Source organism: Dama dama, chromosome 28 (assembly GCF_033118175.1).
Source record: "Dama dama isolate Ldn47 chromosome 28, ASM3311817v1, whole genome shotgun sequence".
In the NCBI taxonomy this organism is placed as follows: Eukaryota; Metazoa; Chordata; class Mammalia; order Artiodactyla; family Cervidae; genus Dama; species Dama dama.
The window spans coordinates 25,314,253-25,331,846 of NC_083708.1; the positions used below are offsets into that span (position 1 = coordinate 25,314,253).

The window sequence follows — 17,594 nt, forward strand, 5'->3', positions numbered from 1 at the left end:
GCTGTTTCCAATATTTAAACATTATAAACAATACTTCAATGAATAATCTGAATAATATTTTACAAATATATTTTTATATTTTTGGAGGTGTATTTTCAGGGTAAATTCTTACAAGTGGTATTGCAGGGTCCTAAGGTAGATACACATATAGTTTTGTTAGATATTGCAAATCCCTGTCCATGCAGGTTTTGTACATATCCATTAGCAATATATGAGTGTGCCTGTTTTATATCTTTGCATATGGTAGATGAGAAATAAAATCTCATTGTAATTTTAATTGACATTTATTTATTTTACTATGAATTATGTTGATCATATTTTATTATTTTTATGGGCCATTTGTATATCTCTTTTTTGTCAAGTAGTCTATATTTTCTGGGGCCAATATTCAGTTGTCCCATGGAATAAATGAAGTAAGTGAAATAAACATGCTCATCTTTAAGCACTTTTTTGAGAGAGTAACCAACTCTATATTCAGAGGACTGTAGGTTTCCACACCTGTAATCCATTGTGTACCATTGATAAGCCTCTACCTAAGCTTTCCCAGAGAGAGGGGACTCCTTCGTTAAAAGGATATCCAAAGCAGAAGTTCCATAACAACTAGAGATATTGTTCTGATGTTTGCAATTGAGCTTGGGAAGTCAGGAGAGAAAGAATGAAAATAAGAGCTGGTTTTTCCACTTACTTGGGTGGTTGAATTAGCTGACCTTTAAGGTCTCTTCCACCCTGAGTTTTATGATTCCATGAATCATTCCTCTGACTCAGGCCAAGTTAGTGATGAAATGGCTGGGGAGGTGTAGGGGTCAGAGGTGAGCTGGAGATGTGGTGAGTGGGTGAGAACAACAGAAAGAGGGGAGAGATTTTTAAATGAGAATACAGAGTTAAAGAAATACATTTTTTTTTTTCCTCTTTCAAAGCCTGGTATCAGAGACAGGAGCAAAAGTGCTCATTGGTAAAAAGGAATATTGAACGGATAGAGGATGGCAGGGGGTGATAGTGTGGTTGTGGTAGGGAGAGTTGGACAGAATTGTAAGGATGAATAAGATGACAAAAGCATCAGGACTTCCTGGGCAGTCCAGTGGTTAAGATTCTGTGTTTCCAATGCAGGTTTGATCCCTGGCCAGGGAACTAAGATCCCACATACTGAAAGAAAAAAAAAATGGCAAAAGCATCACCAGCCACTGTTTCAACAGGGAGAACAAAGCAGATATGAGGGTGCACAAAGTCCTTAGAGTGATTTTTCCTTCTTCCAATTCCAACTACTTTGTGTATACATATATTTTTTAAAAACTACTTTGGATAAAACAAACTAAGGTAAAACCTGTAACATTTTCTGAATAGAAACAAATTCATTGTATTTTTAAAAACTATTTCAGATTTTAAGGCTGTCCTTAGAGGAGAGAATTTAAGTGAAAATCTTCTATAGATCAAGGTCTTTATAAGAAATGATGGAAAGTATCTTGAAGTAACTTAACGTCATTTAGCTATTCAGTTGTATAAAATATTTTCCTTCAATTGACCAAACAGAGGTTGAGATTGCAAATCAATGTATATGAAAGTGGACATGCCATTTTCATTTCATCTTAAAGAAATATTCTGGATGGAGCTGACAGTTGGAAGGAGACCCCAGTCCCAGCAGCTAAGGCAGCAAGTCTGTCATTGAAAGGGCATCTCTGGGCCAGACCCTGGGCAAAGTGGAGGGAACAAATGGGTAAGGAAGACACAGCCCTTTTGCTCAAGGAGAAACAGTTCCGTCTGATCCATCAATGGTTGACATTTTTCTTCAGTTCAGTAGCTCAGTCGTGTCCGACTCTTTGCAACCCCATGAATCGCAGCATGCCAGACCTCCCTGTCGATCACCAACTTCCGGAGTCCACCCAAACCCATGTCCATCGAGTCGGTGATGACATCCAACCATCTCATCCTCTGTCATCCCCCTCTCCTCCTGCCCTCAATGTTTCCCAGCATCAAGGTCTTTTCAAATGAGTCAGCTCTTCGCATCAAGTGGCCAAAGTATTGGAGTTCCAGCTTCAACGTCAGTCCTTCCAATGAACACCCAGGACTGATCTCCTTTAGGATGAACTTGTTGGATCTCCTTGCAGTCCAAGGGACTCTCAAGAGTCTTCTCCAACACCACAGTTCAAAAGCATCAATTCTTTGGCCCAAAACCCTGGATGAAGGGCTTTCCTATTCATGGACAAAAAGTAATGATGTATTGAAAATAGTATGGATAAGCCTGAGTTTACCCTTGGAGAAGTCACTTTTCCTGAGGCTTCATTTATTTATCTACATGTTGAATATCATAATATCTGTTAGAGTTCTAGAAATTAGACAAGGTCTTTATAAATTTCCTAGCAAAGAGTTCTAATACTTAGTAAGTATTCAATAAATGGTAGCTATTATTACTACCTTCCTCATCCTCATTGGATTCATGGCCACCACCGTAAGCCTTCTCTATAAATCCATCATGATAGACTCAAGTCACCTTTCTCTTCCTTCATTTTGATTATAACATATCTTCTCAAATATGTCTGGGCCTTCACATCCTATTTCAAAGCACTTTAGCTCTCTGATTCTTGTGAGTTTACTAATGTCTATTTCCCCTACGCTTGCTGTTTTCTAGAAGAAAATTCCTTAACACTTCTACTCCATCTTTAAGTTTTATCCCCTTGGCTACAACTTAGTCTGTGAAGCTTGTACACTTCAGTTCAGCAGACATTCTTACGCATTAGAACATTCTTTTTTCCCATAGATTTCCCTGGGATGACTGGAAAAGAGAAGCAAATCTCACTGACACACCTCCCACATGATTCCCCCTTGTACTGTTACCAAATATTACTTACTGCATATGTTTTCTACTTGGATTACATGCAACATTCATAAAAATTTATTACCAGGGCAAAGCAGGAAGTAATCTCAGAAACTTTTGGCCTCATCTGTTTTATTCAGAAGATGGAGAAATGGTTCCTAGGGAAGTTAAGTTGCTATATTCACAAGCTACTTAAGCAAAACAAGAATTCTGATGATAAACGTTAACTCTGTGCTTCTGTCTATTCCTTATTATCTGTGCCAATGATGCATCTTAAGTTTGTATTCATAAGATATAAATAAATAAACCAATATAGTCAACAGAGAATTACTCTTTAAGAGTTTAATAAACATATGAATGGAGATGATTCTCACTTACCCTTTGTTTTCCCGATTAGTTGTCCCAGAATGAGGGGAAATGGGCCAGTCTTGAGCTGGGAGCTGTTTTTGTCTCCATTCTCCTTTCTCCCATCTCTGTACATCTCTGCTGGGGACCTCCGCAGCTAGCTGGGCTGTCTCTGAGAGGGGATGTTTCAGGAAAACTTGGGGTCCTCTGCTTACTTTCAGGTTCTGACCATCCTGCAATTCCAGACCTCAGATATCAATTTCCTGAGACCTTCTTTTATTTATTTATTTATTTTTTCCCATTTATTTTTATTAGTTGGAGGCTAATTACTTTACAATATTGTAGTGGTTTTTGCCATACATTGACATGAATCAGCCATGGATTTACATGTATTCCCCATCTCGATCCCCCCTCCCGCCTCCCTCCCCACCCCATCCCTCTGGGTCTTCCCAGTGCACCAGCCCCGAGCACTTGCTGAGACCTTCTTTTAAAGTGAAGGTGGGACCCTATCCTGCAAGTCTCAGAGCAGATATGAGATTCTACAGACCCAGCATGCCTGCGTGTGTGCTGAGTCGCTTCAGTCATGGCCAGCTCCTTGCGACCCCGTGAACTGTAGTCTGCCAAGCTCACCTGTCTTTGGGACTTCCCAGGCAAGAATACTGGAATGGGCTGCCATTTCCTCCTCTAGAGGATCTTCCCCACCTAGGGATCAAACCTGCATCTCTTACGTCTTCCTGCATTGGCAGGTAGATTCTTTACCACTAGTATCACCTGGGAAGCCACAGACCCAGCAAGTGCTCTCAAAGATTGCTGCTCAGAGGAATGCCCACTTAACCCGGGTTAGGGAAAGGGAACTCATTTCAGTGTTCTCCTGAGGAGGTTCTGTTGGAACTTGGAAGGACACATTTTAAATACGTGAATAATCCCTGGTTGTGTGCCCTCTCTCTAAAACAGCTCACAGAACTCGTGACTTCAGAGGGCTGTGGGGTTTTCCCTTGGTTCAAGTTCTGAGTCATGGTGCTCTTTACTGACAGCTTAATGTATATTAGGAAAAATTCAGTTTGGCTTGGGCCAGTTCCAAACCACAGGCCTCTTTTGCATTCCTGTCCTCTCTACTATTTCCTCTGTGGGATTTGTAGAGGAGGACAAGACGGTCTGAAGAAAAAAAAAGATTTTGTATTCATTAATTATAATTATAAATTTGTCAAGTTGGGAGGTTCAAGTCAAAAGTTAGATCCCAGAAACCATGGATGTGAGAAATTACAGATTATCTCAGGTGTTTCTGAAAGATGTAGTTTAGGCTTACACAGCTTTCTTTGAATAACTCAACAGATTTTATTTTTTTTAATCTTTGTATTTTAAATTGGAATATAACAAATTAACAATGTTGTGATAGCTTCAGGTGGATAGCAAAGGGACTCAACCATACAGACACACGTAATCCATTCTCCCCCCCAAAATCCCTTCTCATCCAGGCTCCCACATAAGAGTGAGCAGGTAACTCAACAGATTTTAAATGGGGTATTCTTTCAACACAATGGTTGTTTGGAATTGTTTTTTTTTTTTAATTTTTGAAGTCATATTCTGCAAACATATCTTTTCCATTGTTGTTTGAAACCCAGACATTGCTTTTGCTTATTAATTGATGATAAATTGGTTTATATTATTAAGAAGTTACTAAGAATATGACTGATACTTTGTAATTCTCAAAAGCCAAAGAATTTTAACTCACTCTTCTTCATAGTTCCTAAATAATAAAGAGGTCATGGCACACTTTCCTCTTGTTATAAACATCTTTTCACAGGGATGGAATGGTGATTAAGGAATGAACTGTCTCTGCCCCCATAGAGTTTAAAGTCTGGAGAGAAATCAGACATTGAATAGGCATTTATGTACCAGGAAGACATCACCTCCATAAGTACTGAATGCTGTTCTTTAATAAGATTACATGAATACCAGGTAAGAATGATTAGAAGTGTCCAAAAAGACAAATGCACATAAGAATATTTCAATCTATGTTGAGTTCACTGGTGATTACTTGGCAACCCTTACTTAAGAAGATTGGAGAAAGAATCTGGAAAGAATAGATATAAGTATATAGATACATCTAAATCGCTTTGCTATACACCTGAAACTAACACGACATTGTAAATTTACTACTCTTCAATTTTTTTAAATGATTAAAAAATGTAAAATAAAATCTGGGAAAGTAAACATGAAAAAAAAGAAGAAGATTGGAGAAGAGAAGTGAAAAGCTTTTACAAAGATAGCTTTATTTTTAAGTGTGTAGTTTCTCCCTTTCTCAGAAGAAACCTAAATAATGGCCTTTTGGCTTTGGTTCGGGGCATAGCTATTTAAATTGGTTGTTCCTGGAATGGTCTAAGGGATGGTCATCGTGGGCATGGAGGGAGTGTGGGCCTGGCTTCATTGTTGCTCGCACAGATTCAAAACACTGACTTCTTTTCAGAGACTCTGAAGGTATTTTATTTAAAAATATAAATTAATAAATAGCAACAATGGAAACTGCAGGAAAGGAGACTAGACCTGAATGTCAAAATATCAGTCAGATCTGCCTAGGCTCTGGAATAGCATGTCTCAGGAAGTATAAGAAACCCTGCTGCTTGATATCATTTCAAACTGGAGTGACTTAACTGGTAGTAAAACAAAAGAAATGATAGCTTACATCAACAAAAGAATAGATAAAAAGACTTGGTAAAGATTTTCTACTGTAAGTTTTCTGCTATAGTTTTCATATTTGACTGACCGTTGCTCGCATAATAATCATTTCCTAGTTTAATAGGTTTCTATTGGGTATATATTCTCATAAACACATAGCACAATAATAAAAAGCAAGAAAGTCTGAAATCATTACATGACAATAAAAGTATAGTGAGGCATGTTCTTGCTCTGCACATCTGGAATAAATATTCCCCAGAATAAAATAGACTATTGGGTGAGCTTTAAGTCTGTTTTAATTCCAGAAGCTCATGGTGGGTAAACTGATTAGAATTCTCTTTTCCTTTGTAATAGATAGAAACACTCAAATGTGACACCACAGCGTCAACTATAAAGTAGTAACTGGACTCCTTTGTCATCTCTCTTCCCCTGTCCATCCCAAGCCCTTGATAGCATTTCAGAAATTCAGCCCAGGATGCAAATGTTAGGTTGACTGCATTACACACTTGCAGAATGCATTGGTCTCACTTTTTTATAACAGTTTAGATTTATTATTATTTATAGAATGAAGGTAGGAAGATATTTGTTTCTAATAATAAATAAAGAAGCAAAAAAGTTTGCTTCTTTATTTATTATTTTATAGATATTTACTTCTATATAGTAAATGGCAAAAAAATAGCTTTGTCTTTACTGGGACGGAAAAAGATGAACCTGACAAACTGGATAATATGGGTTTGGAGTACGTTTCATTAGCACAAGGAATTTTTAGCACTTAAACAAATGAGAAAGGATACAGCCTTTCAGGTGAATCGGGAGATAGCTCTGAAGTATCCGGACCAGTGTTTGGATACAGCAGGCCAGAGCAATTGGTCAAGTTCTAGAAACAGTGACCAGGATAGATGCTTCAGGTAGAAGACTCTGAGACAGGGAATGGCTGGGCCTCTGAGCAGGAATGGTCAAGCATGTCTATAGACAGTTTCTGGGAGGCTGGTGAATCAAGAGACGCTCAAGGTGAGCAGTGAAAAGAACACAGAAGCGATTTGTTCTCTGCCTGTTTTTGAACTTCTGCTATGTGGGTGGGCCAGGGCTTGCAGGTGTCTGTAGCCAGGAGAGAAGGACCTCGCTAAGATCAGCTTTCAGTTTTCTGTTATCCTCACTCCTTGTCTCCAGCTATTCAGCAACATTGCATCTTTAATGGTTAAGCTCTGGGGCAGGTGGCTATTTGTAAGGCTACTAATTAGATAACGAGACTAATCTGCACCAGGATGCAGATAATGCATGGAACTGTGCCAAGACCCACAGCTCAGGAGTTTATGACCCCCAGCTGCCATGGCGACCATGGCTATTCAGTCGGAAGAGCCTTTGTGTTGTGGGATGGGAGGCAGGCCATGGGGCAGAGCATCAGCTTCTGTGTGGTTTGAAAGAGAAAACTGAAAATGGAAGAGAAGAGACAAGTAGGCAAGAAGGCATTTGATTTTTACCCAAATGTGTAGGTTATTCTGTGCGCTCACTTCCACTTGCTTATTTGAAAAAGCAGGGCTTTTCCTTGAGGCTAACCGTCTGGTAAGCCTGAGATCTGAAAGGAGACATGCTTTTGTGGGTCTCTTCTTCTTGCACTGTCTTCACACTTCACAACCCTTACCTCTCGGCCTTTGATTTCTTTTTCTTATCTTTATTTTTTCTAAATGTTTGGTTGTGTTCACTAAACAGAACGTATTCTAAACGTCAAGCTCATGACTTCAGAAGAAATGGAGATCTATATTCCGGTTTTAATGTATGTAATATAATCATATATTCCGGAGTGGGAACAGGTTATAGTGATAGATGGTCACTTGCTCAATTGTGTCCTGATGTGATAATGAATAACTCCCCCTTTTCATCCTCAAAAGCAACCTGGATAGGGACAGTGATTATCCTACTTGTTATTTGCTCAATCGTGTCCAACTCTGTGTGACCGCATGGACTGTAGCCCTCAGGCTCCCTCTGTCCATGGCATTCTCCAGGCAAGAATACTGGAGTGGGTAGCCATTCCCTTCTCCAGGGGATCTTCTCGACCCAGGGCTCAAACCTGGGACTCCCGCATTGCAGGTGGATTCTTTACCATCTGAACCACCAGGAAAGCCCTACTTAGATTATTCTATTTAGAGATTATGTTATCCAACTCTTGATTTGTAGATAAAGAAAGATCCATGGTATTTAAGAAACTTGAACATTAAGCTGAGTCAGCACTCTTGGAAATGAAGAGAACTATTATAAAAGGGGGAACATAAGATTAGTGAAATGAAGGACTATTGAGTCTAGACTGAATAGGGAAGAAAGTAAATCCAGAAAGAGGCTGAAAGATGGGGAAAAGCAGGAGAGGGAGGGATCAGGAGCAGGAATGAAGAAAGGACAGCTTGAGTCACGGAAACAGAGAACCAAAAGGACAAGAATTTGTGGGCAAAGACGGAAATAGTGAGTTTATGATGGCAAACTTCATTCAGTTCAGTTCAGTCGCTCAGTTGTGTTTGACTCTTTGTGACCCCGTGGACTGCAGCAAGCCAGGACTCCCTGTCTATCACCAACTCCCAGAGTTTACTCAAACTCATGTTCACTGAGCTGGTGATGCCATCCAATCATCTCATCCTCTGTCGTCCCCTTCTCCTCCCACCTTCTATCTTTCCCAGCATCAGGGTCTTTTCAAATGAGTCAGTTCTTCGCATCAGGTGGCCAAAGTATTGGAGTTTCATCTTCAGCATCAGTCCTTTCAATGAATATTCAGGACTGATCTCCTTTAGGATGGACTGGTTGGATCTCCTTGGAGTCCAAGGGACTCTCAAGAGTCTTCAAAACCACAGTTCAAAAACATCAATTCTTCTGTGTTCTGCTTTCTTTATAGTCCAACTCTCACATCCATACATGACCACTGGAAAAACCATAGCTTTGACTAGATGGACCTTTGTTGGCAAAGTAATGTCTCTGCTTTTTAACATGCTGTCTATATTTGTCATAACTTTCCTTCCAAGGAACAAGCGTCTTTTAATTTCATGGCTGCAGTCACCATCTGCAGTGATTTTGGAGCCTCCCAAAATAATGTCTCTCACTGTTTCCATTGTTTCCCCATCTCATTGCCATGAAGTGATGAGACGAGACGCCATGATCTTAGTTTTCTGAATGTTGAGCTTTAAGCCAACTTTTTCACTCTCCTCTTTCACTTTCATCAAGAGGCTCTTTAGTTCTTCTTCACTTTCTGCCATAAGGGTGGTGTCATCTGCATATCTGAGGTTGTTGATATATCTCCTGGCAATCTTGATTCTGGCTTGTGCTTCATCCAGCCCAGCGATTCTCATGATGTACTCTGCATATAAGTTAAATAAGCAGGGTGACAATATACAGTCTTGAAGTACTCCTTTCCCTATGTGGAACCAGTCTGCTGTTCCATGTCCAGTTCTAACTGTTGCTTCCTGACCTGCATACAGATTTCTCAAGAGGCAGGTCAGGTGGTCTGGTATTCCCATCTCTTTAAGAATTTCCCGCAGTTTATTGTGATCCACACAGCCAAAGGCTTTGGCATAGTCAATAAAGCAGAAATAGATGTTTTCTGGAACTCCCTTGCTTTTTTGATGATCCAGCAGATGTTGGCAATTTGATCTCTGGTTCCTTTGCCTTTTCTAAATCCAGCTTGAACATCTGGAAGTTCATAGTTCACATACTGTTGAAGCCCGGCTTGGAGGATTTTAAGCATTACTTTGCTAGCATGTCAGATGAGTGCAATTGTGTGGTAGTTTGAACATTATTTGGCATGTCTTTCTTTAGGACTGTAATGAAAACTGACCTTTTCCAGTCCTGTGGCCACTCCTGATTTTTCCAGATTTGCTGGCATATTGAGTGCAGCACTTTCACAGCATCATCTTTTAGGATTTGAAATAGCTCAACTGGAATTCCGTCACCTCCACTAGCTTTGTTCTTAGTGATGTTTCCTAAAGCCCACTTGACTTTGCATTCCAGGATGTCTGGCTCTAGGTGAGTGATCACACCGTCGTGATTATCTGGGTCATAAAGATCTTTTTTGTACAGTTCTTCTGTGTATTCTTGCCACCTCTTGTTAGTATCTTCTGCTTCTGTTAGGTTCATGCCATTTCTGTCGTTTATTGTGCCCATTTATGCATGAAGTGTTCCCTTGGTATCTCTAATTTTTTTTTAAGAGATCTCTAGTCTTTCCCATTCTATTGTTTTCCTCTATTTTTTTGCACTGATCACTGAGGAAGGCTTTCTTATCTCTCCTTGCTATTCTTTGGAACTCTGCATTCAAATGGGAATATCTTTCCTTTTCTCCCTTGCTTTTTGTTTCTCTTCTTTTCACAGCTATCTGTAAGGCTTCCTCAGACAGTCATTTTGCCTTTTTGCATTTCTTTTTCTTGGGGATGGTCTTGATCCCTGCCTCCTGTACAATGTCACGAACCTCCATCCATAGTTCTTCAGGCACTCTGTCTATCAGATCTAATCCCTTGAATCTATTTCTCAATTCCACTGTATAATTATAAGGTATTTGATTTAGGTCATACCTGAATGGTCTAGTGGCTTTCCCTACTTTATTCAATTTTAGTCTGAATTTGGCAAGAAGGAATCATAATCTGAACCACAGTCATCTCCTGGTCTTTTTTTTCTGACTTTATAGAGTTTCTCCATCTTTGGCTACAAAGAATATAATCAATCTGATTTCGGTATTGACCATCTGATGATGTCCATGTGTAGAGTCTTCTCTTGTGTTGTTGGAAGAGGGTGTTTGCTATGACCAGCGCATTCTCATGACAAAACTCTATTAGCCTTTGCCTGGAGTGGCAGCTGAATGGTGCTGGAGCGCGTGTGAGGAGATACCCCACATCCAAGGGCAAAGCAGAAGCCCCAGCAGGACAGTAGAGGGGGCGAATTCACATTTACAATCAAACCTCATTCCTGCCAGAGATGCTCAGAGGGCTCAAACAAACCTTATGTGCACCAGGACCCAGAGACCCCACAGAGACCGAGACAGAACTGTTTTTCAATGTCTCCTGTGAGGGTACAGGTCAGCAGTGGACTGCCACATGGGTAGCGGCTCTGGGTGCAGCAGACATGGGTATGGCATAAGCCCTCTTGGAGGAGGTCACCATTGACCTCAATGTAGAGCTGTCAGAACTTACACAGGACTGGGGAAACAGACTCTTAGAGGGCACAAACCTAAACTTGCATGCACCAGGACCCAGGAGAAAGGAGCAGTGACCCCACAAGAGACTGAGCCAGACTTGCCCATGACTGTCCAAGAGTCTCTGGTGGAGGCGTGGGTCGGCAGTGGCCTGCTGGAGTTTGGGGGCACTCAGTATAGCAGTACCTGCATGGGACCTTTTGAAGGAGGTCACCATTATCTTCATTACCTCCACCATAGTTTGGCCTCAGGTCAAATAGCAGAGAGGGAACACAGCCCCGCCCATCAACAGAAAATAGGGTTAAAGATTTACTGAGCATGGCCCCGCCCATCAGATCAAGACCCAATTTCCCCCTCAGTCAGCCTCTCCCATCAGGAAGCTTCCATAACCTCTTATCCTTCTCCATCAGAGGGCAAGCAGACTGAAACCCACAATCCCAGAAAACTAACCAATCTGATCACATAGACCACAGCCTTGTCTAACTCATTGAAACTATGATGGCAAAGGTGAAGCATTAATAGTATGGGCTGGGGTTGTGGAAGCCACAGCAGGAAATAAACCACTAAGGATTTACCAGAGAAAGTTCAATAAAAGGAGTGTTTACAGAGATGTGAGTTGGTAAAACAAACAAACAAACAAACAAACAAACAAAAAACCCCAACAAAGGATGGTGATATATTTAGGAATGAGCAGAGCCAGGTTCAATTGCTGGGTCAGGAAGATCCCTTGGAGAAGGGAATGGCTAACCACTCCAGTATTCTTGCCTGGAGAATTCCATGGACAGAGGAGACTGGTGGGTTATTGTCCATGGAGTTGCAAAGAGTCAGACACGACGGAGCAACTAACACACACACAAAAGAGACAGAAAGCCAAGCCATTTTCATCCCTGGGCCTGAAAAATCAAGGCGAGTGACATTTGGCTGGTGGTACAGCCATGGGAGAGGTACTGTTCCTAAGAACTCTGGCCATAACCAGATGAATGCAACTATTGGCAAAATCTTGATTAGAAAAGATTGTGTGAGGATGGGATCACTGTGTTCTTCTACTCTTGCATCTCCTGCCAAGGCCTCCTGTTGGTTAAATCTGAACAGGAGGCAGAAAGAAGCAGAGAAGCTCAGAAGATGGATCTGACAGGTACTCAGAAAATAAACAACACTTTAAAGTGTTGTGAAAACAGAGTTGCAGCAATTGTCTGTAGGTATTGGCTTCACCCAGGATGACAGTGAGATAGTGGAGAAAGCATGTAATAGTCTGTCCCAGAGGAGACCCCGGTTTGATTCCTGGTTTGGGAAGATCTGCTGGAGAAGGGATAGGCTACCTGCTCCAGTATTCTTGGGCTTACCTTTGGCTCAGCTGGTAAAAAATCTGCCTGCAGTGTGGGAGACCTGGGTTCGATCCCTGGGTTGGGAAGATCCCCTGTAGAAGGGAAAGACAACCCACTCCAGTATTCTGGCCTGGAGAATTCCATGGACTGTCCATGTGGTTGCAAGGAGTTGGACATGACTGAGTGACTTTCACTTTCAGAGTTTTATATATATTTAATTTCATCCTGTGGAACTACAGTGCATGATAACTGATAGTTAGAAATATAACCAGAAGGCAATCTAAGATTTTGAGGTCTCATAAAAAGTAAAATTTACTCAGATAGTTTTTGTGTTATCTGTATTCCTCTTATTTACAAATTTAAATCTTTGTGTAGGTCATTATAGAGTTAAGGGTTAGATATACAGTGCACCTTAAACAACTAGAGAACCAGAGGAAATATATGAGGCAGTGGTTTTTGGACAATAGTCAAAGGCAGCTCAGGACAGTAATCCCTGAGAGAAAGGGATCCAGTTATGAGATTGGTAGCAAAGGAGTAAGAGCAAAATTTAGAGGTGATGGAGATACTCTATATCATAGTTACGATAGTGGTTCTATGAGTGTATACATTTGTCATAAATCATTGAATTGTTCATCTAGAAACAGTGAATGTTACTGTATATAAGTCATACTTCAATAAAAGTTTCATAGAAAAAAAATTTAGGCTACAGATGATTTTTTATAAGTTAGCTTTTAAAAATTATATGTTTACATGCTTATTTAAAAGAAAAAAATAGAATAGAAGGGTATAAAATGAAAAACAAAAATCTTTCTCTTAAAATACTGCTTCTTGGGCAATTTGTTGAAAACAATTTAAGAAAATTTTCAGAAATTTTCTACATTGTTTCTATTGTTTGTTTTAAACAAACATTTATCAGATGTGCTTTATGCTTTAAATTTTTTCTTTCCTTTCTCCCTCCCACCTTCCCTCCCTTACTTCTTCCTTCCTTCCTTCCTTCCTCACTTTCACAAGAAGACTCTTATTTTATGACTTCAAAAATTTTTGGACACAAAAATTGGTAGATTTACCTTTTTCTTACAGGCTGCATATGCTTCTATTGAATGGATTATTCTAATACATTTAGTCATTCCTCTACTATTATATATTCAGATTTAGTCCATGTTTTGCTAGAATAAAAAATGCTACAATGACTGCTCACAGGTGTATATATATTTTTATATCTTGTGCCCAACCATGCGGGGGCCATTGTTTATGCAAATTTTAAAATTTCATAAATATGATTGAATAGCATTTTCAAAAAACTACTTACTACAGAAGTATCTATTTCTTTGTATCCACACAGATTCTGAGCGTCATCAAACTTTTTTATCTTCACTAATCTGATAGAAAAAAGAAAGCTACCTCATTGCTTTTCACTAAGTAGTTACCATTTTCCTTGCTACCAAACAGAGCACAAGATCATAGGACTGTCTGATAATCCATAAACTTCTGAATGACCCTATTTGCCTTCTAGATTTGATGAAGACCTATGTGGGGCTTCTGCAGTGGCTCAGTAGTAAAGAACCCACCTGCCAATGCCAGAGACGCTGAAGACGCAGGTTCGATCCCTGGGTGGGGAAGATCCCTGGGAGGAGGAAATGGCAACCCACTCCAGTATTCTTGCCTGGAGAATCCCATGGACAGAAGAGCCTGGCGGGGTACAGTCTATGGAGTGGCAAAGAGTCAGACACGACAGAGCAGCTAAGCGCACATGCTTTATGTGCTCCGCTGCTGAGAGAAACCACTTGTTTTCAGAAATCCCTCCTCCTTCCCCTTCATGATCATACTGCTCTTATGTTTTCCGTATACCCCTAACACTTTAGATCCTACAGGAGTAGAATATATATCCACGTATCTCTTAGAGTTCATGCTTTTAGCCTCTTCTTTTAAATGTTCTTGCTCTCCAAATGTTCTTTACCACATGGATATTTAATCATGCATACAACAAACCAGCCTTACATGTGACTCTCCTAGTAATGCCATATGGTTTCTCTGAATGAGGATAGATGGAGGAATTTATGGACTTTGATCACTGCAGTATAACAAATACAATTATGGCATGGGAAATTTCCTACTAGAGTTCAAGAGAAAATGGGATACACCCCTCCTCTGGATGATTTGTGTGTCTGAATGAATCAGGAGGTTTCCCCCACATCCCATCCTCTTTCATATGTAATCAGGGAGAGGATGTGCCCATATGCATTACTGCTGAAGGGTTTCTCTCTAGCCCTGTTGTCAATCAAATAATCACTCCTTTAAAACAGAGGGAATGATTTAGCAGTTCAAGTGTTGGCTTTGAAACATTTAGACTTGGTGGCATCTTTCAAAGTTTCATCAGGATTGACTTAGTCCTTCATTCTGGAAATATCACAACCACATGGGCTCCTAAGCTGTTGTAGAAGAGCTCTCTAAGAAACTCCAAACCTGGGGGCCCTATTTTCTCTGAGATTGTTCAACATACACAGTATCATTTTCTGAATTGTATCCTTATCAGACAAACTATGATTAGACTCTGATCTTAGTTATCCCTGGTAGGTTTCAGCATTTTAAATAGTGAGTGTAAACTAAATATTTAGTTCCATTCTTAATTCCCAAAGCTATATGCATTTTCACACAGAGTGCTTTTATGCCATCCAGTCATTTCAACCTCTAATGTCCTTCTCTCCTTCTGCCCTCAATCTTTCCCAGCATCAGGGACTTTTCCAATGAGTAAGTTATACGTAGACATATATCCCTTGTTTTTTTTTTTTTTTTTGGATTTCCTTTTTATAGTTCCATAGTCATCCCTGTGAGTAAATATGTCATTTTGCTTAGGTAATTCACCATTGGAGTGTTGCTTTCTGAAACTGTAGCAAAATTTAGCCTTTTGTTTGATCTGTGTTCTTAAAAAAGAGAAGGGAGGGAAGCAAAGTTTTCAAATTCAGGACACCCCCTTAGAATTGCTGCTTTATGCATTGTTCCCAATGAAATGAATTGTCAGGAAGTTGGATGCCCCCTCATCCTTGGCCTGGCCTCTTTGAGGACAGTCACTGTCATCATTGTGACCCACAGCCTCAGTCAGAGGATTCTTTATTAGAGGATGGAAGAAGTTGCAAGAGACCACAAAGCAATGTTACATGTAGCCGAGTGTCTGAGGGAGGCGTGCAGAGGTGGGAAGCAAAAGGTAGAATCAGAGGTCGCTGGAATACAAGGAAGTGCCTTTGTATGAGAGGCATCCCCTGTTGTGTGATCACCAAGATCTCTCTGGAGGAGAATCAACCCAATTTGTTCCCACACTTGGCGGGATAGGAAGGGATCTTGTGGGTGTGTGGCTCGAAGGTGGCTGGGTCACCAAGAAACACAGGAGCCCACTTGGCCCGGACCTGAACTAAAACCCATTACAGTAATAAAAAATATAGCAGCTTGGCCCTTTCTTTCAGGCTTCATCTAAATGTCTACAGTTCTGCATCTCTTGTCAGCCCCAAGGCTTCAGTCCCTGTGGTCCCAGGAGTCTGGCATCCCCCAAGGTTCGAGAGCGGCTGGGACCGTCATCATCTGCACTCCGGCTCGGAGGTAGTTATCTCCCTGGCCTCCTGGGGGCTTCTGGCGTGTTTTTCTTCTGTTTGATGTGCTTGTGTTCTTGTTGTTTGGTGAGTCTGCGGCAAATCCCCGCGGCCTTGGGAACATGGAGGTGCTGATAAGAGTCTTCAGTGGAAGATCTCTGTTAAACTCTACATGCCTTTTCTTTTTGTTTGTTTCTAGCACCCTGCTGGTTGTCAATGGCACTGTGTCCCCCTAGTCCAGACGCCACTGAGGAATGATGTCCTTGTCAGTTTTCTTTAGAAAACAGCCTGTAGGTCTCAGTAAGGGCTCTTTCTTAACATCAACCATCAGCCTGTTGAGAAGCCTGCACAGATTAATTGTTAAAAATTTAATTTTTATTGGAGGATACTTGCTTTACAAGGCTGTGTTAGTTTCTGCAGGACAGCAAAGGAATCAGCTACGTTGTTGTTCAGACTCTGTGACCCCATAGACTGCAGCACACGAGGCCTCCCTGTCCTTCACCATCTCCCAAGGTTTGCCCAACTTCATGTCCATTGCATCAGTGATGCCATCCGGCCATCTCATCCTCTGATGCCCTCTTCTCCCTCTGCCCTCAATATTTTCCAGCATCAGGGACTTTTCCAGTGAGTAAGCTATACATAAACATATATCCCTTCTTTTTCTTGGATTTCCTTCCTATTTAGGTCACCAGGGAACACTGAGCAGGATTCCCTGAGCTTATAGTAGCTTCTGATTAGTAATCTATACATAGTATCAATAGTGTACATATGTCAATCCCAACTTCCCAGTTCAGCCCATCCCTCCCCCCTGATTGAGGGCAAGAGGAGAAAGGGGTAGCAGAGGATGAGATAGTTGATGGCATCACTGACTCAATGGGCATGAGTTTGAGCAAACTCAGGGAGATAGTGAAGGACAGGGAAGCCTGGAGTGCTGCAGTTCATGGGGTCTCAAAGAGTTGGACATGACTGAATCACAACAACTCTCCCCTGATGTGTGTGTGTGTGTGTGTGTGTGTGTGTGTGTGTGTGTGTGTGTATTTGGCTGCACTGCATGGCTTGTGGGATCTTAATTCCCTGACCAGGGATGGAACCTGAGTCCACAGCAGTGAAAGCCCAATTCTTAACCAATGGACCACCAGGGAATTCCTCTGGGCAGACCATTTATTTCAATTGACCAGAACCAAACCTAGTTAATGATCACAAAAAATGAATGCTTTTAGGTTTGTTTCCCTTTGCACACTTACAGAGCTAAAGATTAAATATATAAGCAAGCACTCTGTTTCTAAGATATAAGAAGACAAAAAATTTCAAGGACTTTTTTTTCATTTTAAAATTTGGATGGAATTCCAAGCATCATGATGAAAATACTCTCTGTGCTAATAGTGGGTTCCATAGATCTTTAATTTCTCCTTTATGTAAGTAACATTGATGTAGCATGGACAGATGGTTCAGGACTCTGTATAAGTGGAACTGCAAACTTGGACACGTTTTCTAGTTTCTCTGAGGTTCAGTCTTCTCATCTGTAAAATGGGCATACTGACAGCACCTGTCTCCCAGATATGTTATGGTGATTTAATGAAATAATTCATGCACAATGCTTTCTATGTAGTGAAAAATACATGTTAACTGCAAATGTTTCCTTGGTATAAGTATGCAGAAATTTTACAGCTGGCTAAATGCATTTGATTAAAATAAAC

The 17,594-nt window shown here is 40.7% G+C and overlaps 1 long non-coding RNA gene across 1 annotated transcript in view; it reads left to right on the forward strand.

Annotated features, from left to right (window-relative positions):
• LOC133048092 (uncharacterized) overlaps positions 1-17,594 on the forward strand; it is a 178,455-nt gene that overhangs the window by 78,191 nt on the left and 82,670 nt on the right. Inside the window, exons 2-3 of the long non-coding RNA XR_009690944.1 lie at positions 13,830-13,914; positions 15,775-15,907. This is a non-coding gene — a long non-coding RNA (uncharacterized LOC133048092). The remainder of the gene's footprint in view (positions 1-13,829; positions 13,915-15,774; positions 15,908-17,594) is intronic.